The 24000-nt window shown below is 43.5% G+C and overlaps 1 protein-coding gene across 2 annotated transcripts in view; it reads left to right on the top strand.

The window, feature by feature from the left end:
• The window catches only part of KHDRBS2 (KH RNA binding domain containing, signal transduction associated 2), a 600196-nt gene that overhangs the window by 457401 nt on the left and 118795 nt on the right, over positions 1–24000 (top strand). Inside the window, exons 12-13 of one of the 2 annotated variants that reach the window (XM_073675481.1) lie at positions 13755–13832; positions 18055–18237. The gene's annotated coding sequence lies outside the window, so the exon portion shown is untranslated. Of the gene's footprint in view, positions 1–13754; positions 13833–18054; positions 18238–24000 lie in introns of those variants that run through there. The other variant, XM_073675483.1, reaches the window with a different exon arrangement.

Here is a 24000-nt window from a genome sequence, read left to right as displayed (position 1 = left end):
AAGTAAAAGACCATTTCCTCCTAGCCATGAGAAAGCTAAGAGGTTGAATTTCACCATCTGCAAGCTCTTGGCTACAGAAATGCTGCCTTTCCGCCTGGTGGACACAGAGGATTTTCGAGACCTTATGTCCGTCGCAGTGCCCCAGTACCAGATGCCCAGTCGGCACTACTTCTGAAAGAAAGGTGTGCCTGCGCTCCACCAGCATGTCGCACACAACATCACCGCTTCTTTGAGAAACTCTGTGTGTGACAGGGTGCATTTCACCACAGACACTTGGACGAGTAGGCATGGACAGGGGCGTTACATGTCGCTGACTGGGCACTGGGTAACTATGGTGACAGCAGGACAAGGGGCTGCTGTCCAAGTCTTGCCGTCCCCACGAGTTGTGCGTCATTCCTCTTTATGTCAAAGTTCCTCCACTGCTTCTGCCTCCTCAACCTCCTCTCGGTCTTCCACCTGCACCCAAAGCCTGTCTGGTCATGCCACAAGCTTTGTAACTGCGCAGAAGGGATCCTGCACACCTCCTTACTATGCTGGCAGTAGGGCTCAACGTCATCAGGCGGTTTTTACTTTGAAATGTCTGGGAAATGTGAGTCACACAGCTGAGGAGTTGTGGTCAGCTCTGGAGAACCAATTTCATGAATGGTTGTCTCCACTGGACCTGAAACCAGGGAAGGCCGTGTGCGACAATGCTGCAAACCTGGGTGCGGCCCTTCGCCGGGGCAATGTCACACACGTGCCTTGTATGGCTCACGTGTTGAACCTGGTTGTCCAGCAATTTTTAGCCCACTATCCCAGACTAGATGGCCTTCTGCAGAGGGCACGGTCGCTGTGTGCTCACTTCCGCCGTTCGCATCCCGCAGCTCAGCGACTTACATCTCTACAGAAGTCGTTGGGCCTGCCACTTCACCGGCTAAAATGCAATGTGCCTACCCGGTGGAATTCAACTCTGCACATGTTGCAGCGACTGTGGCAGCACCGACAAGCCCTGGTGCAATATGTTCTGACGTATAGCCTGGGCCAACGAGATCCAGAGGTGGGGCAAATCACGCTGGAGGAGTGGTCTCAGATCAGGGACCTATGCACCCTTCTGCACAGTTTTGAAATGGAGACGAAGATGTTTAGTGCTGACGATGCCATTATCAGCATGACTATTCCGGTGATTTACATGCTGGAGCACATGTTAAACAGAATTCGTAGTCAGGTGGTGGCACAAGAGGAGGTGGAGGAAGTAGAGGAGGAGGAGTCGTATGCGGAAGGGCTAACATCTGCAAGGTCCAGACGGTCGGCAGCACCAAGGCGGCAGGCATGTGAGGGTGGGGGAGATGGTTTTACCAGGGCGCATGGTAGCAGCCAAACTACTGAGGAAGGTGCAGGAGCCCAGGAAGAAGTGGAGGACGAACTGATGGAAGACTCATCAGATGAGGGAGACCTTGATCACATTTCTGTTGTGCGAGGTTGGGGGGAGAGGACAGAGGAAGGAAGCATGATTGTTACCTCGCCACCAACACAACAGGGACTTGGTGCTCCTGGATGCACAACACACATGAGTGCCTTCTTGCTGCACTACCTGCAACATGACCCTCGAATTGTGAGAATTAGAAATAATCCTGACTACTGGGTTGCCACACTGTTAGATCCCCGGTACAAAAGTAAATTTGCAGAAAGTATTCCTGCCATAGAAAGGGATGCACGCATGCAGGAGTATCAGCAGAGACTGTTGCAGAATCTTACATGTGCTTTTCCACAAAACACCAGTGGTGCACGTAGTGAATCTCACAGTTCCAACTTGCCAACCGTGGGACCGTCAAGTGTTCAGCACTCAAACCGTAACAGAACCACAGTATCTGCTGGTAACATCAATTTTGCGGAATCATTTCACCACTTTTTTAGCCCATCCTTTGCAAGGCCACAGGAGACAAGAAGTCTGACACATAGTCAACGCCTAGAGACGATGGTACAAAAGTATCTCCAAGTAAACATTGAAGCCATGACTGTGTCACTGGACCCTTGCTCTTTTTGGGCTTCCAATCTGGATAAATGGCCGGAGCTAGCCACTTACGCCTTGGAGATCTTGTCATGCCCCGCAGCCAGCGTTCTGTCTGAATGTGTGTTCAGCGCTGCTGGTGGTGTGCTGACAGATAAGCGCACGCGGCTCTCCACTGATAATGTAGACAGACTCACGTTCATAAAGATGAACAAATCATGGATCCGAAATGACTTTTCTACCCCTGTGTCATCCTGGGGAGAGTAAAAGCTTGATGATTGGTTAAAATCACCCTACCAACCGTTTTAAGCTTTCAAATTACTAATCATGTTTATCTGTATCTTGGCTGGAAAATAATTTGGGCTTTGTAGCAGTGTGCAGCACTGATTCTATTAGGCCATCTATAATAAGCTCCACCAGATTTAAAATTACTAATCATGTTTATCTGTATCTTGACTGGAAAATAATTTGGGCTTTGTAGCAGTGTGCAGCACTGATCCTATTAGGCCATCTATACTAAGCTCCACCAGATTTAAAATTAATAATAATTTTTAGCTGCATCTAGCACGGAAAATAATTTTGGGGCTCCGAGATGCGCAAGACACATAAGTGCCTTCTTGCTGCACTACCTGCAACATGACCCTCATGTTGTCAGAATTCGAAGTAATCATGACTACTGGGTTGCCACACTCTTAGATCCCCCAAACTTTTATATCAACCATTTCATTTTAATAAAGACCAAAAAAATGGTCAATTTTGAAATTATAAGCATTAGCAGGTTATTAGAAACTGAAATCAAACAGTTTTCAACTCAAAACTTTATTCTAGGTGATGTTACATTTTCACATAGGACCCCTTGTTCGAAAGGAGCTTCTGAACTCTCTCGTTCATTGAGTTTGTCAGGTTTTGGATGGTTTCTGCTTCAATTGTTTTGCATGAGGACAGAATACCCTCCCAGAGCTGTTGCTTAGATGTGAACTGCCTCCCGCCATCATAGACACTCCTTTTGATGATACTCCAGAGGTTCTGAATGGGGTAGAGGTCAGGGGAGCATGGGGGTCACACCATAAGTTTGTCCCCTTTTATGCCCATATCAGCCAGAGATGCAGATGTTTTATGTGCAGCATGAGTTGGTGCATTATCATGCAAAAAAATGATCTTGCTGTGAAATACACGGTTCTTCTTCTTGAACCATGGCAGGAAGTGCTGTTTGAGAAAATCCACATACATTATAGAGTTCATCTTTAGCACCTTCAGGGATCCTAAAGGGGCCGACAATCTCTCTCCCCATGATTCCAGCCCAAAACATTACTCCACCTCCTCCTTGTTGGCGCTGTAGCCGTGTTTGCGTGGTGTGTCCATCAACCAGCCATCCTCCACTCCATCCATCTGGACCATCGAGCGCTGCATGGCACTCATCCGTGAACAAAACAGTTTTGAAATCAGTCTTCATGTAATGTTTGGCCCACTGGAGCCGTTTCTGCTTGTGTGAAGTGGATAGAGGAGGTCGACAGGATGGCGTATGCACAGCTGCAAACCTCTGAAGGACCCTGCATCTTGTTGTTCGGGGGACGTTGGAGGCACCAGCAGCTTCAAAAACTTGTCTGCTGCTATGACAAGGCTTTTTTGCCGCTGCTCTTTTAACCTCACGTAATTGCCTGTAGGAAAGATTCCTCAATTTGCCCTTATCAGCACGCACACGTGTGTACTGTGAATCAGCTACATACTTCTTGATTGCCAAGACACTTCATCCTGATCATCGCACAATGTTGATTGTAGTCATGCCTTGACCTAAACACTCCACAATTTGTTGCTTCTCAGCAGCCGACACATCCTTTTTCTTTCCCATTTTGGCAGAAAATGTAGGCTGCTTAATAATGTGAGCCAGCCTTCTTAAGTAGTCTTGCCTTTCATTGGACACACCTGCCAAACTAATTAGCACAGGTGTCTGCAATTGCTTACAGTGATATAAAGAGCCCTGACACACATCACCATCAGAGTTTAACTGACAAACAAACAAATTCTTCCCTTATCACTCCTAAACACTTTTTGCATAATAATTTGGAACACAGTGTACATGTGCTTTTCCACAAAACACCAGTGGTTCACGTAGTGAATCTTACAGTTCTAACTTGCCAACCGTGGTCTGTATGGAGTTGTTCAATAAAGGGCCCAAAATTAAGATAACATAGATGGGAGAGGTCTCTATGAATAGGAATTCCTAAGTATTTGATACCCTGTGAGGGCCAGGCAAAGGGAAAGTTGGACTGGATGGAATCCTATATGGATTTGGGGAGGGAGACATCGAGGGCCTCAGACTTCGCTGCATTGATTTTAAAATTTGACCATGTAACAAAGTGATCTATTTCAGCCATAACAGCATGGATGGATATATGTGATTGAGTGATATATACTAGGACATCATCAGCAAATAGAGAGCACTTGTACTCGGTGCCTCCCACCTCAATCCACCTAATATTGGGGTTATGGCGAATTGATGAGAGCAGGTGCTCTGTCACTAGGATGTATAAGAGAGGGGACAGAGGACATCCCTGCCTTGTCCCATTGGTGATTGTGAAAGGTGATGAAAATGTTCTCATGCACCCCCTGGGCCTTGGGACACCCGGAGCCGGAACCTTTTTGGTGGATGCTGGTGGTTGTAGTCTTCGTGGCGGCGACCCGGTTCCGTGGCTCAGGGTGGTCAAACCAGTGGCGGAACTATTTATGTGGTTTTGATGTTTAAATGTCCGACTACGCCACCCGTGGATTGCGGTCAGAGTGAACCGCCGCTGCAGGGCAGACCGCTGAGGCTGGTGTTGTGGGTGCAGCAGAGCGTAGCATAACTCCCCACGGGAGGAGTATAGCCTCAGGGCAGTGTATGCGGAGGATGGAGGTGATGGTGCAGGGCAGCAGCAGTAACGACACGGAGTCAGTGATGCAGTCCAGGGCCTTTACTCACAGTTCTTATTATCCAGACCATGTCTGCAGGTAACGGCTGCCCACGTCGTACTGTGCTCACCAGGTGAGGGGCTCAGACAACTCCCAGATAACTTTGGAGCGCTTCACAGGACCCCCTTTGTGTGTCCTTTGTCTGGCCTTTCTTACCAATGCTTCTATCCGGCTGCCTCGGGCCTCCTCTTGGTAAACTTGGCACCAGTTTCCCTGACCCTATTGTGGTGCCTTCCTAGCGGGTGTAGCGAGGGGCTGCGCCACATAAAATGTCACAGCCTCCGGTTTCAAGCTGAGGGTCGTTTCCCGCCTCCACTAGTTTCAGGGACCGGTCTCCCCCTTTGGCCTGACCCCTCTACGCAGGTGGATTCGGGCGTGCGGTGGCGACTCACCCGTCCGCAACGGTGGGATCCCTTCGTTCCTCGTTCCTGGAGCCTTCTCCGCTCCTCTTCCTTCCTTCTCCCTCTCCCAGGCCTGGGCCTGTGTTACTAGGCCCGCCTCCGGAGCAGAGCTCATGCAGAGCCCCTGCTCCCTGTCACTTCTGCTCAGACTTCTCTGCACTGAACTAATATGGTGCCCACCTTTTATACTCCCTTATCAATGCACCCAGGAACTGCTTCCTCCCTGCTCCTGCACTACAGGGTTCCCCTTCCTCAGTGTTCCCTCCCCCCACTCCAGCCAGGGTCAGTGACTGTCGTGCCCATCTTAGGGGCATATTGGTCGCCCTGCCCCACGGCAATGTGGTGTAATGCATGCAGGTGTCGGGGTCCTGATCCACACTCCATCCTTACCTGAGAGTGAGATATCACACCTCTGGGTGAGGTGCAATACCTCTGTAGCAACCGAGCCCTCAGGGTGCTACAGTTCCATTTATCTTCAGCCTAGGTGACGTATTGTGATACAGGGCCGTGATTTTGGCTATAAAAGGGTCCCCTAGACCCCTACCCCAAGCTTTTTAAGAGAATCATATATGGCGTGCCAGGAGACTCTATGGAATGCTTTCTCAGCATCCAACGAGAGTATCTAATTACTAATTTTTAACTGCATCTAGCCCAGGAAATACTTTGTGCCTAGTAGCAGTGTCTGCTAGTCAGCGGATTATCCCGGCTGTTAAGCAAGCTACACCACCTGTAGTTTGGACACTTAATTTTATCAAAGGAAATGCTTCGGGACCACGGGATACTCAGTGAAGAGCATCAGGAGGCACCCCAAGGCATAGGGGCTGGGACTGGCACTAGGATGCCTTGCGGTGGACAGCCGAGCTCGATCCTTATAAAAGCTTTTTAACTGCAGCAGCTTTAGTGGACGCTACTGGAGCTGGAATTACGCGGCTGCTGGCATGAGACTTGCCCTCCAATAGATCCTTGTAAATGGATTTAAAGTGTATTCATTCAAATTAGAGAGACAATTTAAATTAAAAAGCTTAGAGCTGCCTCCACCACAGGGGGGCTCACTCGACCCACCAGCGGACAGGCACCAGTATTTGTAGATGGGGGCTGGCCGTCAGGGTTCACCGCGGCTCTGGCACAAACCCGGCAACACGGAGGTGGCACGGGCAGGAGCGGACTGAACGTGTCGGCTTCTCACTTTTTGGATTTTAGAAGGGCATGACATGCCTATATCTGTGTCTCCCCCTCCTTTTACTCCTCCACCTCTTTTCTTTTCGCATGACTATATGTACTTGTCACTTTTCCATGTGTTAGTTGTGTCTTCTGAGCAGTTTGTCAGCTTTTGGACACCTTTGAAGGTGTTTTCTATGTGTTTCTATGTGTTTTTGTTTGCCTGCCATTGGTTTTAACGGTGTTCGAAGGTGTTCGACGAACAGTTCGACGAACAGTTCGGCGAACACACGGGTGTTCGACCAACCGAACCGAACTCGAACACTACGGGGGTGGCTCAACACTACTACGGACACGTGGACAAGTGGAAGCCGGGACCCAGTTGGACATTGGGACGGAATACATCCTCACGATGCTGAGGATTTCGGGCCGTGGGTCAATCAGGGTTGCCACCACATTCAACAGCTCCTGCACCTCCTTCTCCTCCTCTTCAGCCTCCATCTCCGAAATGACCACATCAGTCAGAATCTGGAAGCACTGCAGCACTGCCTCAGCCAAGCAGCAACAGGCTGTGCTGAGGTTAATATGCTTAGGTGACAAACCGCACACTGCTGAAGAGTTGTGGACAGCTCTGAAAGAGCAGGCAGATCTGTGGCTGACCACGCTGAACATGGCCGTGTGTGACAATGGCCGGAACCTGGTGGCGGCTTTGAAGCAAGGCGAGCTCACACACATACCATGCCTGGCCCATGTGCTTAACCTCGTGATTCAGCGGTTTCTCAAAACCTACCCAGATCTGTTGCATTTGCTTGTCAAAGTACGCCGCGTGCGTGCCCATTTTAGAAAGTCAGCTACAGCTTCCTCCGGCCTTGCCGTCCTTCAGCAGCGTTTGCAGCTTCTAGCTCACCGACTGGTGTGCGACGTCCTCACACATTGGAACTCTACATTGCAGATGTTGAGAAGGATTTGTGAGCAGAAGAGGGCAGTTGTTGACTACCAGCATCAACACGGCCATCGATATTCTGGTTAGACTCCACACATAAGACCTCAGGAGTGGACATGGATGTCAGACATATGTACTATACTCCAAAACTTTGAGGAGTCCACCAAGATGGTGAGCGGCAATGATGCCATAATTAGTGTCACCATCCAGTTTCTCTGTCTTCTGAAATGCTTTCTGCTCCCAATTAAAGAGGATGCATTGCAGGTGGAGCACAATGAGATGGAGCAAGGAACCATACAGGGTAATTGCACACAGCCCAGCTTCATCTCATCCCAATGTGGATTGGGTGACAATGAGGAGGAGAAGGAGAACAGGAGCTAGTTTCCTGCACTATAGCCGGTACTACCTGCATAACTGTCATTCCGTCTGTTCAGCGTGGATGGCCTGAGGACAGGGAGGAGGAGGAACAGGAGGAGGATGAAGAGGAGAGCATGGTCAGTCGTCCTCTTGCTGGGGACATGGAAGTCTTGCTTCTTTGCAGTTTGGCACACATGGCTGAGTTTATATTACGCTGACTTTCCTGTGACCTCGCGTTGTCCAAATTTTGGGTGACAGTTATTACTGGTTGGGACACTTCTAGACCCAACTTACAATGAGAACTTTCTGTCTCTTATTCCCTTGCCGGACAGGCCTAATAAAATGGGGCAGTACCAGAATGCCCTTGTTGGGGAATTATAAAAAAAATTCCCATCTGAAAACGCTACTGGCAGAGGTCACAGTTCGTTGGACAACCATGGACTAAAGGCGAGAGAGACAAATGCAATCCAGCAGAGGCAGGGGGACACTGTCAAAGTTCTGGGACAGTTTTCTCAGACCCTTCCATCGCACAGGCCTACAAATTTTTGGCAGCTGTTGCATTCACTGCATAGGCAAACAGTATGGGAGACCCACTTCCTAATAATGGGAACTTGTTGTTACTGTGGCCCAGCTCTATGTGTCTTTAAATTGTTATTGAGGTATTTCCTAAATTTTGGCATCCGTTGGACTCACTGCATACCCTATAACTGTATAGCAGACCCGCTCCTATCTAATGGGAACATGTCGTTACTGTGGCACAGCTCTATGAGTCTTTAAATTGGTATTGGGGTTTTTCCCAAATTTTGGCAGCCCTGGCAGTCACTACATGGGCATTACCACTTAAGGAGACCCACTCATTTATAATGGGAACATTTTTTTTACCGAGACCCTCCTCTATGTCTCTTCAAAGGGGTATTGGGGTGCGTCCAAATTTTTGGCAGCCCTTGCCGTCACTGCATGCACAATAAGAGTATAGGAGACCCACTCTTTAATAATGGGAACAACAAAGCATACCCGACTGCTTTCCCTTTAAGAATAGTAAGGGCCACCTGATGGCAATATAAAAATAGTGTTTGTGACTTTCAGAGTCCCTCCTTCATAATTGAAACAGGATGTGTCTGATGATGTCTCACACACCACATGGCCAGATAAGGTAGTAAAATGTTAAAATGACATTTCCTGGTGAATGCATTTTTCACCTTTGAAAGCAATGCAAAAGTGCAAAAACGCATCAAAACCTTGGAAATGATGTTCCTTAACCTTTTTTGTATGTTTTATTGTGAATTCGTAAAAGTGGCGTAATACCTCTGACAACGTTGTTGACAGCAGTGACCTGGGAGTCAGAGATGCTTCCAGGGGTCTTCCCCATGCTGTTCCCATGTCATTTGAGCACTGTTCCCATCGATTTAGGCAATTTTTAGGCCCTCTGCAGACGGCTGGGGGGGCCACCAGAAAAATACTCAAGTTTCCCATAGACTTACATTGTGCTCGTTACTCAGACCGAGCACCCGAGCAACGAGTCCCCAAGCATTTTAGTTCTCACTCATCACTAGGCATTCTCTAATGACTTACTCCTTTTCATTCGGTTGTATAGTTTCAAATGCCATTTTCATGCAGCCTATTGGTGAATTCTGAGTTTGTAGAGGATGATCATCTGTTCAGGATCCTCGTTTTTTGGCAAGAGTGGAGAGCAGTTACAAAAACAGTCTCTTGCTTCTGATAACAGCCTTGCAAGGAAATAATATATTACATGGTTAATCCATTAACGCCCCATGACAGATATATCCGCCATGGAGTGTGTCACTGACTTTGGAGCGGGATCAGAGGCATATATTATATAGCTGACATCTGCCTCCAACAGCAGCAATCGGTGCTTCTGCTGATCGCTGCTGGTAACTAGTGTTGAGCGAATTTGTTCTGCATTTCAAGTTCGGTTTCGTGTTTGGGGTTCCGGCTTGTTCGCGACAAAAAATCGTCTCCACCCATGAACATCCCTGATTTGTCACGCTGTCACGCAGATGTTATCAATTACTGACAGCGGCATTTAACCGCCGCAATCTGGCCCAGACATTAGATCGGCAACCTTCAACTTCCCTGCAACGTGACTGCATGGAGATGATGGGTTGCTGTAACAGCCGGGAACCAGCTGAATGCCCCTCGTGCCTGTCATGTGATCCCTCCTGTGACATTATATAGTAGAAGCAATCAGATGATTGCAGATTCAAGTCGCCTAAGGGGACTGACAAATAAAGTAAAAAGTAAAGAAAAAAGTTTTTAAAAATGTAATAAAAAATAAAAAAGATCTGGAAATTCAAATAACCTCCCTCTTCCCCAGTTAACAAAAAACAAATGTAAAAAAAGAAGAAACATACATATTTGATATCAATGTGTCCAGAAAAGTCTAATCTATCAAAATATTAAATGAATTTACCTGACCTGTAAAAAGAAAAAGAATCAAAATGCCCGAATTGCAGAGTTTTGGTTGCCGCAACTCCACAAAGAAAAATGCAATAAGCAATCAAAGTGTTGTATCTACCCCAAAATAGTATCAATAGAAACATCAGGTCACCACACAAAAAACAAGCCCTCGTACAGCTTCCTCAACCGAAAGCTGTTACAGTTTTCAAATAATTTGTTTTTCGTTTTTTGCACCACTTAAAAAAAGAAATATATGCAAGTTTGGTATCGTTGTAAATATACTGACTTGGACGGTCATATTTACAGGTTATTCTTACTGCAGAATGAATGCAAAAAAAAAAATCCAAAAAAAAACCAATTGTGGAAATGCGTTTTGCATTTGGATTTTTTTCCCAATTTTGAGTAAATAGTATTCTTAAATACAGTGCCTACAAGTAGTATTCAACCCCATGCAGATTTAGCTGGTTTGATAAGATGCAAATAAGTTAGAGCCTTCAAACTGCAAACGAGAGTAGGTTTTATGAACAGAAGCATAAATCTTACAAACCAAAAAGTTATGTTGCTCAGTTGAATTTTATTAAATTTTAAACATAAAAGTGTGGGTCAATTATTATACAACCCCTATGTTTAATATTTTGTGGAATAACCCTTGTTTGCAATTACAGCTAATAATCGTCTTTTCTAAGACCTGATCAGGCCGGCACAGGTCTGTGGAGTTATCTTGGCCCACTCCTCCATGCAGATCTTCTCCAAGTTATCTAGGTTCTTTGGGTGTCTCATGTGGACTTTATTCTTGAGCTCCTTCCACAAGTTTTCAATTGGGTTAAGGTCAGGAGACTGACTAGGCCACTCCAACACCTTGACTTTTTCCCTATTGAACCAGGCCTTGGTTTTCTTGGCTGTGTGCTTTGGGTCGTTGTCTTGTTGGAAGATGAAATTACGACCCATCTTAAGATCCTTGATGGAGGAGCGGAGGTTCTTGCTCAAAATCTCCAGGTAGGCCGTGCTATCCATCTTCCCATGGATGCGGACCAGATGGCCAGGCCCCTTGGCAGAGAAACAGCCCCACAGCATGATGCTGCCACCACCATGCTTGACTGTAGGGATGGTATTCTTGGGGGGTCGTATGCTGTGCCATCCAGTCTCCAAACGTCACGTGTGTGGTTGGCACCAAAGATCTCGATCTTGGTCTCATCAGACCATAGAACCTTGAACCAGTCTGTCTCGGAGTCCTCCAAGTGATCATGAGCAAACTGTAGACGAGCCTTGACATGACGCTTTGAAAGTAAAGGTACCTTACGGGCTCGTCTGGAACGGAGACCATTGCGGTGGAGTACGTTACTTATGGTATTGACTGAAACCAATGTCCCCACTGCCATGAGATCTTCCCGGAGCTCCTTCCTTGTTGTCCTTGGGTTAGCCTTGACTCTTCGGACAAGCCTGGCCTCGGCACGGGAGGACACTTTCAAAGGCTGTCCTGGCCGTGGAAGGCTAACAGTAGTTCCATAAGCCTTCCACTTATGGATGATGCTCCCAACAGTGGAGACAGGTAGGCCCAACTCCTTGGAAAGGGTTTTGTACCCCTTGCCAGCCTTGTGACCCTCCACGATCTTGTCTCTGATGGCCTTGGAATGCTCCTTTGTCTTTCCCATGTTGACCATGTCTGAGTGCTGTTCACAAGTTTGGGGAGGGTCTTAAATAGTCAGAAAAGGCTGGCAAAAGAGATCTTTAATCCACACATGTGAAGCTCATTATTCTTGGTGCCTGAACTACTTCTTAATACTTTAGGGGGACCAAACAGAATTCTTGTGGTTTGAGGGGTTGAATAATAAATGACACTCTGAATTAACTTTTTACGTTTAAAAAAAAAAACAAAAAAAAAAACAAAAACAAAATTTGCTGCAGTGCATTTCCCACTTCCAGGCTGATCTACAGTACAAATGTCACAATGCCAAGTTAACTCCGCATGTGTCAACCAGCTAAATCTGCAGGGGGTTGAATACTACTTGTAGGCACTGTAGATATTGTCATTCAAAATTCCAGCTGGTCCCACAATAAACAAGCCTCTTGGAAAAGCGGTAGGGAAAAATTAAAGCACAAAAACAAAAAATTGCTTGGTTCTTAAGGGATCAAAGAGAATCTGTCATCAAGCTTTTGCTATACTATCTGAGAGTAGCATGATGTAGTGGCAGAGACAATGATTCCAGCGATATATCACTTGTTGGGCTGCTTATTGTATTTTTTTATAAAATACCTTTTTATCTGCTGCAAATCTATCGGTACTGTCAATTCTGAGTTATGTATAAACTCACCTCCCCACCACTGATTGACAGCTTTCTGTGCGCACTGTACATAGGCAGAAAGCTGTTATTCAATGGTGGAGGTGAGGTTATAAAGAGCACATGAATATGGAGAGCTACAGGGCAGCAGGTTCACTAGTCCCCTAGTGATAATCTCTTGCTGATATAACTGATTTTATCAAAAACTATAGCAAGGAGCCAAGTAAGCGACACATCATTGAAATCAGGATCTCTTTCTCTAAATTATGCTACTCTCGCATTAGGTGGCAAATTCATTGTGACAGATTCCCTTTAAATTTACCAGAATTACGAAATAATCCTATTTTCTACTCCTAGCAGTATAATTTTGTGATGTATATTTACACACACAGTAACTTTAATGCATCCTGAACTGAACTGAAAAGATGATGTCTTATCATAGAACAATAAATAAGAGCTAACTCAAAGGGTGGCGAGGGTCCAAGAATGCTGCCTGAAATAAAATGTTAACATAAAATATATCACTTCGTTTTTTTAATCAGAGGAGCTATAATTGGTTATCCCTGCTTAGTTTTCTGCTTCTGGTCCTTTGGGATTTTAAATTAACTTGCACATCTGTGCTAGAACCATCTCATAATTTCTTATGTATAAAATGATGGGATTTAACTTTTTTACATTTTCACTTTACATATTGTAGGTAATTTATTTTTTGTAGAAATAATCATTACATATCAGCCCAATTCTCTGAATAATAAAGATATTTTTATGTCAATAATGATACTTTATAGCCTATTCATATACTATAATTGTCATTGTAAAGATAGATAGATAGATAGATAGATAGATCTGTAACTTATGAACAGTTTGTTACTATAAAACAAAACTTGAAAAATATACTTTAGAGACAAATGCCTTTTTTCTTAGCATTTTATGTATATTTTTCAAGTTCTATAAGTGACAAAGTGTCACAATTTTAAATGATTCATATAAACAGCGTCACTGTCTGTGCTTTGGAGGCTTGAAATGCGTAGGCATCTGCTGTTATTTGTTTTGTTATCATAATTTTAAGGTTTGCATTTGTTGGACTCAAGTGAATGAGTATCCTTGCAAAGTGATTTCTTGTATGATAGAACAGAAAATGTTGTGCTTGATATCCCATAAAGCATCTAGAATATTAAACATAGTCAGTTTATATGTGATAGCAAATGCTCAGCCTTAATGTCAGACAGAGTTGACCTTTATTCCTTTCCTTCTTGTTTCAGATATTCCCAGTTTCCAGTAATGCAGAAGATGTTGTTCTGCTTATGCATTCAATACATCAGTGATTCGGACTTCATTAGGTAGGTCCTATGCCTACATCCTGGCCTATGCATACCAAAATGTGCCCTTTACAGGGAAATACTAATGATTATTTGTGAGGTCAAATGTGCAAAAAAAATGGCTGAGAATGACTTCTTCATGACAAGTGCTGTAGTATGAACATAGAATGACATTTGCAAAACCTTCGACCTCAATGTCACTTCTACCTTGCACTGTCCCATATAATGAGAAATCAGCCATGATTAATATAGAGTGTGCATTAAAGTACACGGTGGTCCAAAAGTAGGTGGACAGAAAATAATAACATTTATTTTGATTTATATATAAAATTATATTTACTAACACAAGCATAAGATTGACAATTAAATTTTATTCTGAACAATAATAGAAAAAAAGCCCTTAAATTTTATCAACGCAGGTGCTCAAACTGTTTTCCATTACAATTTGCACAGCTTTGAAGTCTGCCTCTTAGGCTTCGACAAACTTTTTTGCACAAGTCTCTTTGGGTATTAATTTATTGAAATGCATCTGTTATGTAATTTTTCAAATCACTGACACTTTTTGGTTTTCGACTATAAACTTTGTCCTTGAGTACTCCCCAAAAGAAAAAATCCATTGGGGTTAAGTCTGGTGAACATGCCGGCCAATCAAGTGGGCCTCTTTGGCCAATCCATTTATTAGGAAATGTTTCAAGATACTCGCTTACTACTCTTGAATAATGTGGAGGGGCCCATCTTGTTGGAAATAAAGGTCATTTGAATTAGGCTGTTGCTGTAACTGGGGAACAACTTGATTCATTAAAATTTCAAGATACTTATCTCCTGTGACTGTTCCATCAAAAAATATTGGTCCTAAAACACCAAAACTTGAAATACCACCCCAAACATTGACACCAGGCTCATTTAGTTGTTGCTCTAATGTTAACCGGTTCCCGACCGCCCACTGTACATAAACGTCGGCGCTGCCTGGGCTCTGTGCAGCGCCGACGTTTAAAAACGGTGGGTGGTCCCGCAGCGCTCAGGACCCCCAGGGTCCTGCAAGCGCGGCGATTCCGGTGCAGAGCGATAGCTCTGATAGGGGACATCATCGGGACCTGATTGGATCAGGTCCCAATGATGTTAACCCTTTGCTATCTTCTATATGCCGCGATCTATAGTGATCGCGGCATATAGAAGATAGTGAGAGGAGAGGGGGTCGTCAACTTACCTCTCCAACGGCCCCCTGATAGCTTCCAGGACCTTCCGTTGTTATGGCAGCTGGAGGTCACATGACCGCCTCCAGATCTGCCATATATGGTGTCCTGCTGAGCTCAGCCCTGCAGCTGAGTCCAACAGGAGACACTGACTGTGAAACAGTCAGAAAAGATGTCATGCAATGTAATATATGTCTATTACAATGCATGACATCAGTGATTAGAAAAATAAAAATTAATGTCCCATACAGGGACTAAGTAAAAAGGTAAAAAAAAGTAAAAAAAAATGTTTTCAAACTGTTAAAAAAAATCACAAAATAATTAAAAATAAATAAATAAAATATTAAACCAATAAATCCGTATATTTATGCAAAAACAAAAAAAGTACACATATTTGGTATCGCCGCATCTGAAACAACCCAATCTATAAAACTGTCACACTAACTAACTCCTTCTGTGCACACCATAATAAAAATAAATTAAAAACGGAGCAAAAAAACTATGCTTTTTCATCATATCGCCAAACAAAAAGTGGAAAAAATTGCGATCAAAAAAGCAAAATGGAAATAAAAATGGTACCGCTGAAAACTTCATCTTGTTGTGCAAAAAAAAAGCCGCCATACAGCTCTATCAGCCGAAAAATAAAAAGTTATAGCACTCAGAATAAAGCGATGCAAAAAAAATATTTTTTCTATAAAATTGTTTTATTGTGTAAAAGCGCCAAAACATAAAAAAAAATATAGTAAGTGTAGTATCTCTGTAAACGTACTGACCCGAAGAATAACGCTGCCTTATCACTTTTACCACACGCAGAACGGCATAAAAAAAACCCTCAAAAAACAATTCCTGAATTGTTTGTTTTTGTTAATTTTTCCTCCCAAAAAACGGAACAGAAAGCGATCAAAAAACGTCACGTACTCAAAAATGGTACCAATAAAAATTTCAACTCGTCCCGCAAAAAACAAGCCATCACATGACTCTGTCAGCCGAAATATGGAAAAATTATAGCTCTCAAAATATGGCGATGCAAAAACTAGATTTTGCAAAAAAAGCGTCTCTTAGTGCGTGACAGCTGTCAATCATAAAAAAACTATATAAATCTGGTATTTCTGTAATCGCACCGACCCGAAGAATAAAGTAATCTCATCACTTATACTGCACGAGGAACGGCGTAAAAAATAAATAAAACCAATTCTTCACCTGCTACTGATTTGTTTATTATGTCTCCCAAAGATCGCAGTAAGGCTCTGCTCACATTTATCCTGTGCACTGCGCTGAGCACTTACACCGGAGTTTCCGTGTAAATCTCTGAAATACATGATTCAGACGGAACCCATGACGGAAGATTCCCTGTAATGAGGCAGATATAGGCCACTATGGATGCCATCTGGCCTGTGATCCCACAGTGTCAGTTTTTTAGGCGTGCATAAAAGTGCGGTTGGCCACAGTTTTGTGCCCTTCTGAAAAAAAGGACACCGCTAAACAGAGGCCAGACAGAGTCCAGAGTAACTCTGCTGCCTCATTACAGGGGTTTCATCTGAATTACATCACTTGGAAATTTAGATGGAAACCCCGATGTAAGTGCTCAGCCTCGAGCGCCGGATACATGTTACGTAAAATGTTCCCAATAAAAGCTTCAACTCAGTCCTCAAAAAAAGCTAGTCCCCACTCAGGTCCATCAACTGTAAAAAATATTCCAAGTTACTGGTAGCAGAAAGGCTCTGGAAAAGCGAAATGGCCCTTGCCCCCCAAAAGAAATTTAGAAAATTTTGTGCTCCCAAATCCAAATGTCTAACCTACAATAATTTGTTCTCCAATTGTCAAATAGCGCTCCGTCCCTCCCAGATCTCGCCGTATGGCTAAGCGGTATGATACAGCCACATATGGGGTATTGCCACTTTTAGAAGAAATTGTGTGACACATTTCGGCACCATTTTTACCCATTGCCCTGTGTGAAAATGTAAAATCTGAGGGTAAAACATTTTTTTGCGGTAAAAATATAATTATGCTTTTTTCACTGCCCAATGGTATAAATTTACAAATTAAAAAATACTCACTACTTCCCTAGATGAATTCGTTGTGAGGTGTAGTTTACAAAATGGGGTCACTTGTGGGGGTTTCTGCTGTTTCGGCATGTCAGCGACTCTTCAAATGTGACATGGTGTCTGCAACCTATCCCAGCCAACATAGCGCTCCTTTCTCTTCCGAACCCTGCCGTACACCAAAGCAGTGGTTTTCCCCCACATATGGGGTATCGGCGTACTCAGGAGAAATTGCACAACAAATTTCATGGTGCAATTTATCCTATTACCCTTATGATAATGCAAAATTAAGGGATGAAAAACGTTTTTGTGGGAAAAATGTGAACATTTTATTTTTACAGCTCAATATTATAAACTTCTGTGAAGCACCTTAGGGTTCAAGGTGCTCACCACACATCTAGATAAGTTCCCTAAGGGGTCTAGTTTCCAAAATCGTGTCACTTGTCACCTGCGATCATGTGACGGGGTCACCGATGGGCGGGGCTAATGCCGCGCTTCCGGCACGGTGATGTTAAATGCCGCTGTCAGAGATTGACAGCGGCATTTAACTGGTTAACAGCCGCAGGTGGATTGCGATTCCATCCACGGCTGTTGCAGGCACATGTCTGCTGTATAAATCAGCTGCCATGTGCCCGGTTCAGTGCGGGCTCAGCACCAGAGCTCGCGCTGAACTGTTGGTGATGACCTGGGGCATACTAGTACACCCCAGGTCAGAAAGGGGTTAAAATTATTTCCAGATTTCAGATTCTTGGTCACTTCACTTCTTCAGTTGCAAATATTTATGGAATAAGTCTAATTTGAAATACACAAAGCGTTCTTATTAGAGATGAGCGGATCTTTTGAAATTCAAATTTGCAGACTTCAAAGAATTCTGCCCAAAAATTTGATTTATGGCGAATTTATTTGCTGCAATCTCAATATTGGAAAGCTTGTAATTCCTTGCAAAATACATTGGGGCAGGGGGAGGAGAGAGAACACCGCTCACCCATAAGAGCTTTCACTCTACAGGAGGGAGAGAGGACCCAGTTGATCATAAGAGCTTACACACTGCAGAAGAGAGAGACAGGACCCCGCTGAAGAGAAAGGACTTATCCAGTGACTCTGGAGATGGAAAACGCCTCTGTGGTACAAACTGTGCTCCATTGGGAACCGCTGATCTGTGATGGCCAAAGTACTGACCCCCTATACAAGGTATGATAATTTATAAGATGACATAGCCGTAGAGTGTTGTGAGGAGGCTGCATGGCAAAGCAAAATGACATTAGCTCACTCTCTGATGCTTCAGCAGGGTGGAAAATGGTGACGAGCAAGTTTTTTTTGCGAACCACGAATCAAATCTCAAAATGTTTGAAATTGTGTGAAACCATGAATTTCAGGAAATTTTATGTGAACTTGATCCTCCACAAATCGATTCGATCATCTCTTCTTCTTATCATTTTAGGTAATTATTCAGAATAGGTTGTCATATGTCTACATGAGGAGTAATACTATATTTTGCCATAAGTTTTGTAAATTATATTTTTTACCAGTCATTAAATTTGCTGACTCTACCTCTAAATTGTACATTTTCCCTGAGCACAACTCCACATTAGGTAGAGACTGGCTGCTAAGAAGTCTCCCTTATATATTAAGAGAAGAGGAGATCTTACTCCCCTCTGTCTGTATAGGATACCCTCAGCACCATGGGGGAAATTTTATTGGTATAGTAAGAAATGTAGGCACGAATCCAACAATTGAGTAAGATTGAAAACTTACTAAAAGCTGCAAATCCAGTCCTGGCTTTCAAAATATTAAAATATAACATCACTATACTGTCCTCACACATTAGCACGGTGTGCAGTGAGACATGTAGCTAAACCCCCTGTCTTCTTTAAGAAAAAGAGGTTGTGAAGTTGTAACCTTCTTTTATTGATTGGAGATTTGACAGGAAAGGGTGAAACTATGGGATGTAATAACGGGTATTTCAGAACATATACTGTATCTGTACAATACATAGATATAGGTAATCTGCAATACAGCATAACATGAGGTAATATACAAGCTGATGTTTACCTATCTAACACATCAATACTTGCAGCAACACTGCATTAAATACATAGACAATAACTTACCAACTATGCTTAGAGCAGGCTATTTTGTAAGAAACAAGACAGAGCAATGAGTGATGTGGTTTCTCTTCACAGTGTCATACCAAGACCAGAATGCACCAGGAAAACAATCCCACAATACATTGCAAACTGAAACAAAAATGCATACATTAAATCACCAGCAGATGGTGTTGTTACCAAACAACAAACAGAGTTCAATGCACAAGAACTTATAATGAACATAAAAACATGACTTAACTTTCCAGACAGCAGATTCACTGTGTCAGGACAGAACAATCACAATGCCAGAAAGGAAGATGTGCCATTCTTACATTTGTGTACAATTGTGCCTTTTTGACAAGCTTGCAAAAATAGTCTAATATACATGCTTGTTAACGCAGCAGTATTTTTTTTTAATTTGAGTATAAGGACATTTCTCTCATTTCAGTTACTTATGCACTGCCAATGTATATCACTGTTCTGTACAAAGATTGTGAACAAAATTCCTATAATTTTACACTTGGTTGCTGTCAAGTAGGTGTGTTACTAATTAGAACCTATAGGTTTACTAAATCTCATGAACTGGAAATTCATAATACTATTGTCTGGGGGCCCGGTTCAAAGTATCTGTAGACCATCCCAGAATATTTGGCTAAAGAATAGTTCTCTTGCAATATGATGCCAAGAAGTTAGCAGCAGGTCCTTCAAGTCCTGGAAATAGATAAATAGGGCCTCTAGTTCAGACCTGGTTTTCCAGGACACTTACAGAGACTTGATCGGAATAATATATAGGGATTTTCAAGTCCAGGTCAACAAATTGAACTGTATGTCATGTTCCTCATACCATTCCTGACCTTGTGGTAGATTAAAGTATTCTGCACCACTAGTCAATAGTGAATATTGTTACAAGGAAGGATCTGCAACAATGTTTAAAGGGAATCTGTCACCCCCTGGGACTTATCTGACCTACTAATATGGGCATACCTGTGATAGAAATGTAAATCCATTCCTACCTGTATGCCTCGTAGAGATCTAGTGGCTGTGAAATTTATTTTTACTCATTCTTTTTCTGATTCATTCCAATCCCGGGGCCTGGATGAAATCCCTGCCTCGTGTTTAATTATAATGTTTCCCCCCTCTCCTGCACGTCACAGTGACGTGCAGTTGCGACAGCCAAATCCCACGCCTATGCACTTCAAAAGACTTCCAAAGGGTATAAGGCCATCTCCAACGACCTTGGTATCCCAGTTTCACTAGTGCGCAATATTATTAAGAAGTTTGCCAAGTATGGAACCATCAAGAACCTCCCTGGACGTGGGGGAAAGAGGAGAATTGACAAGAGGTGTCTTCGAAGAGTGGTGAGAATGGTGTAAAAAACACCACGTCAAACATCCAAAGACCTGAAGGATGACCTGGAACAGTCTGGGGTCATTGTTTCAACAAGTACCATACGCCGCACACTAAACCAAGCAGAGCTTTATGGGCGAAGGCTAAGGAAGAAACCATTGCTGAAGAAAAGACATAAAAAGGAACGACTGATCTTTGCCAAACAGTACCTTGACAAACCACAATCCTTCTGGGAAAATGTTCTGTGGACAGATGAAACAAAAATAGAGCTTTATGGCAATGCGAAGCAACAGTTTGTTTACAGATGGCGCAATGAAGCTTTTAAGGAAAAGAACATCTTACCAACAGTTAAGCATGGTGGAGGATCCATAATGCTGTGGGGATTTTTTGCTTTGTCTGGTACTGGAGGCCTTGACGGTATCGCAGGAATCATGAAAGCAGAGAATTATCAAGAGATTTTAGAGCGAAATGTCTTACCCAGTGTAAGAAAACTTGGTTTGAATCGAAGATCATGGGTCCTCCAGCAAGACAATGACCAAAAGCACACACTCAAAAGTATACAAGAATGGTTGAAAAAGCAATGAGTCCTGACCTCAATTCCATTGAAAATCTTTGGAGTGAGCTGAAATTTGCCATTGGGAAAAAGAGCCCTGCAAACATTCAAGATTAGAACAAATTGCAAAGGAAGAGTGGGGGAAAATTTATCAAGAATCTTATAGATGGCTACAAGAAATATTTGGAGGCTGTCATCAGTGCCAAAGGGCGTGCAACCAAGTATTAATTAGGGGTATCTTTATTGCTGCACATGCTGTTTATTCTGTTTTTTTGTTTGAAATTGCAACATGGAAGTTTAAAAACAATGTTTTATTGTTGTATTACTTTGGACCACTAATTAAAAAATCCTGAGTATATAACTTTGGTACATTTCCATTTATTCCTGAAGATATTGTACAGTCTATGAAAAAAATGAAGGGGTGCCAATAAGGGTGAGCAGCACTGCATTTGGAACAGAAACCTTTGTTGCCATTACAGAGGTCAGCTGTTTCATGAAGTTCTTGACCAAGTTTGCACACACTACAGCAGGGAATTTTGCCCACTCCGCCATACAGATCTTATCTAGATCTTTTAGGTTTCAGGGCTGTTGCTTGACAACTTTAAGTTTTAGCTCCCTCCAAAGATTTTCTATTGGGTTCAAGTCTGGAGACTGGCTAGGCCACTCCAGGACCTTGAAATGCTTCTTACAGAGCCACTCCTTAATTGCCCTGGCTGTGTGTTTTGGGTCATTGTCATGCTGGAAGACGCAGCCACCACCCATATTCAATGCTCTTACTATGGGAAGGAGGCTGTTGGCCAAAATCTTGCGATACATGACCCCATTCATCCTTCCTTTAATACGGTGCAGTCGTCATGTCCCCTTTGCAGAAAAGAACCCCCAAAGTATGATATTTTCCCCACCATCTCCACATTTGGGACAGTGTTCTTGGGGTTGTACTTATACTTCATCTTCCTCCAAACACGGCGAGTGGAGTTGATGCCAAAAAGTTCTATTTTGGTTTCATCTGACCACGTGACCTTCTCCCATGCCTCCTCTGGATCATCCAGACGGTCATTGGCGAACTTCAAACATGCATGGAAATGTGCTGGCGTGATCAGCGGGACCATGCTTGCACTGCAGTATATTCATAATCCATGATGGTGAAGTGTGTTACTAACAGTAATGTTTGAGACTGTGGTCCCAGCTCTCTTCAGGTCATTGACCAGGTCCTCCCATGTAGTTCTGGGCTGATTCCTGACCTTTCTCAGAATCATCCTTACCCCAAGAGGCGAGATCTTGCATAGAGCCCCAGACCAAGAAAGATTGACAGTCATCTTGTGTTTCTTCCATTTTCTTCCTGTGGTTCATCCCAGCCTTGTGCAGGTCTACAATTTTGTCCCTCATGTCCTTAGACAGCTCTTTGGTCTTGGCCATGGTGGAAAGTTTGGAGTGTGATTGATTGAGTTTGTGTACAGGTGTCTTTTATACAGGTAATAAGTTCAAACAAGTGCAATTAATACAGGCAATGAGTGCAGAGTAGGAGGGCTTCTTAAAGAAAAACTAACAGGTCTGTGAGAGCCAGAATTCCTGCTGGTTGGTAAGTGATCAAATGCTTATTTCATGCAATAAAATGCAATTTAAGTATTCAAAAATCATACAATGTGATTTTCTGGTTTTTATTTTTAGATTCTGTCTCTCACAGTTAAAGTGTACCTTTGTAGATGGGAAAACTTGCAAAATCGGCAGTGTATGAAATACTTATTTTCCCCACTGTATACATATATATATCTTCACGACCCACATTTTCTTGGTATTCAGCTTTTGGACAGTTGTCCTGATATTTTCTTTTAGAATTTGTTGGGATATCTCAGGATTCATGGTTCCATCAATCCTGGCCCAGATGCAGTAAAAAAGTCCAAAACCATGATAATACCACCACCATTTTTCACAGCCGGTGAAGATTTTTATAAAGTGCATAACACTGTTATGCAGTGTTTTTCTTTCTCCAAACATAACACTTTTCAGTTAACTCAAAAAGCTTTATTTTCGTCTCATCTATCCACAAAACATTTTGAACAGATTGCTGGGTCATTCCAGGAGGTCGCTGGGCACTGGAGACTAAACTCTAATCAGTAGTCCACAGCTCTACGGCCTCCCTGAACCAACTTATGGATCTTGGACTCAGCTGCAGCTGAGTCATCATAAATGAGGCCACGAGCCGAGAAAATGCCTCACAAGAAGACAATACTAGGGAATCCTCAGGTAAAGAAAATGCCCAAGCCTGTGGCTCTCCACAGAGCAAAGACAAAACTGCCACACCCACACCCAACCTGGTCCCTGTACAGACTAGAAACCCCTTACTGCACATGTGCAGGAAGATACGAAAATCCAAGGTGAGGAAATTAAAACACGTTCATATGAGGTAGAGAGTGAAAGGTAAGGAGAGATGAAAATAAATGGAACAAGAATTTACTCCCAGAAACCTAAATAAGTGAAAGAAAGAGGACTGGGAAGGAAAACAAACATACTCACTGCAGGAATTCAATTGGAGTTTACCATGCAAGGTACACCCCTTAGCTGAAGGGCTAGAACTCCTAAACAAAGTCCACCTAAAGGTGTAGCAGGCGCAGCAAGGAAGTACAGTGAAGGGTGAACATACAAATCCCCTCCCAGAATGTGATAGGGCAGACCAAAACGGGAAAATGGAAAAGACCTGGAGAGGAGCAAACCAAGATGGGGGAACAAAAGACAATTGAAACTGTCAACATTTGGACAGGGAAGAAAAGGCAATAGCTTAGCAGACAGAGGAACTGACCATAGAGAAACAGATCACTGGATCGAATCCCCAAATCGAACCCTGACAGTACCCACCTTCTACAAGGGGCCACCGGACCCTCAAAAGTGCCTACCGTTTGACCTCACTGATGGAACTCCCTCACCAGGCAATCCACATGAAGATCCTCCTAATCAACCCAGTGGTTATCT

Source organism: Phyllobates terribilis, unplaced genomic scaffold (assembly GCF_046119375.1).
Source record: "Phyllobates terribilis strain yellow unplaced genomic scaffold, ASM4611937v1 Scaffold_3__8_contigs__length_932513732, whole genome shotgun sequence".
In the NCBI taxonomy this organism is placed as follows: domain Eukaryota; kingdom Metazoa; phylum Chordata; class Amphibia; order Anura; family Dendrobatidae; genus Phyllobates; species Phyllobates terribilis.
Note: the sequence above shows the minus strand (reverse complement) of the source record. Positions and strands in the feature narration are given on the sequence as shown.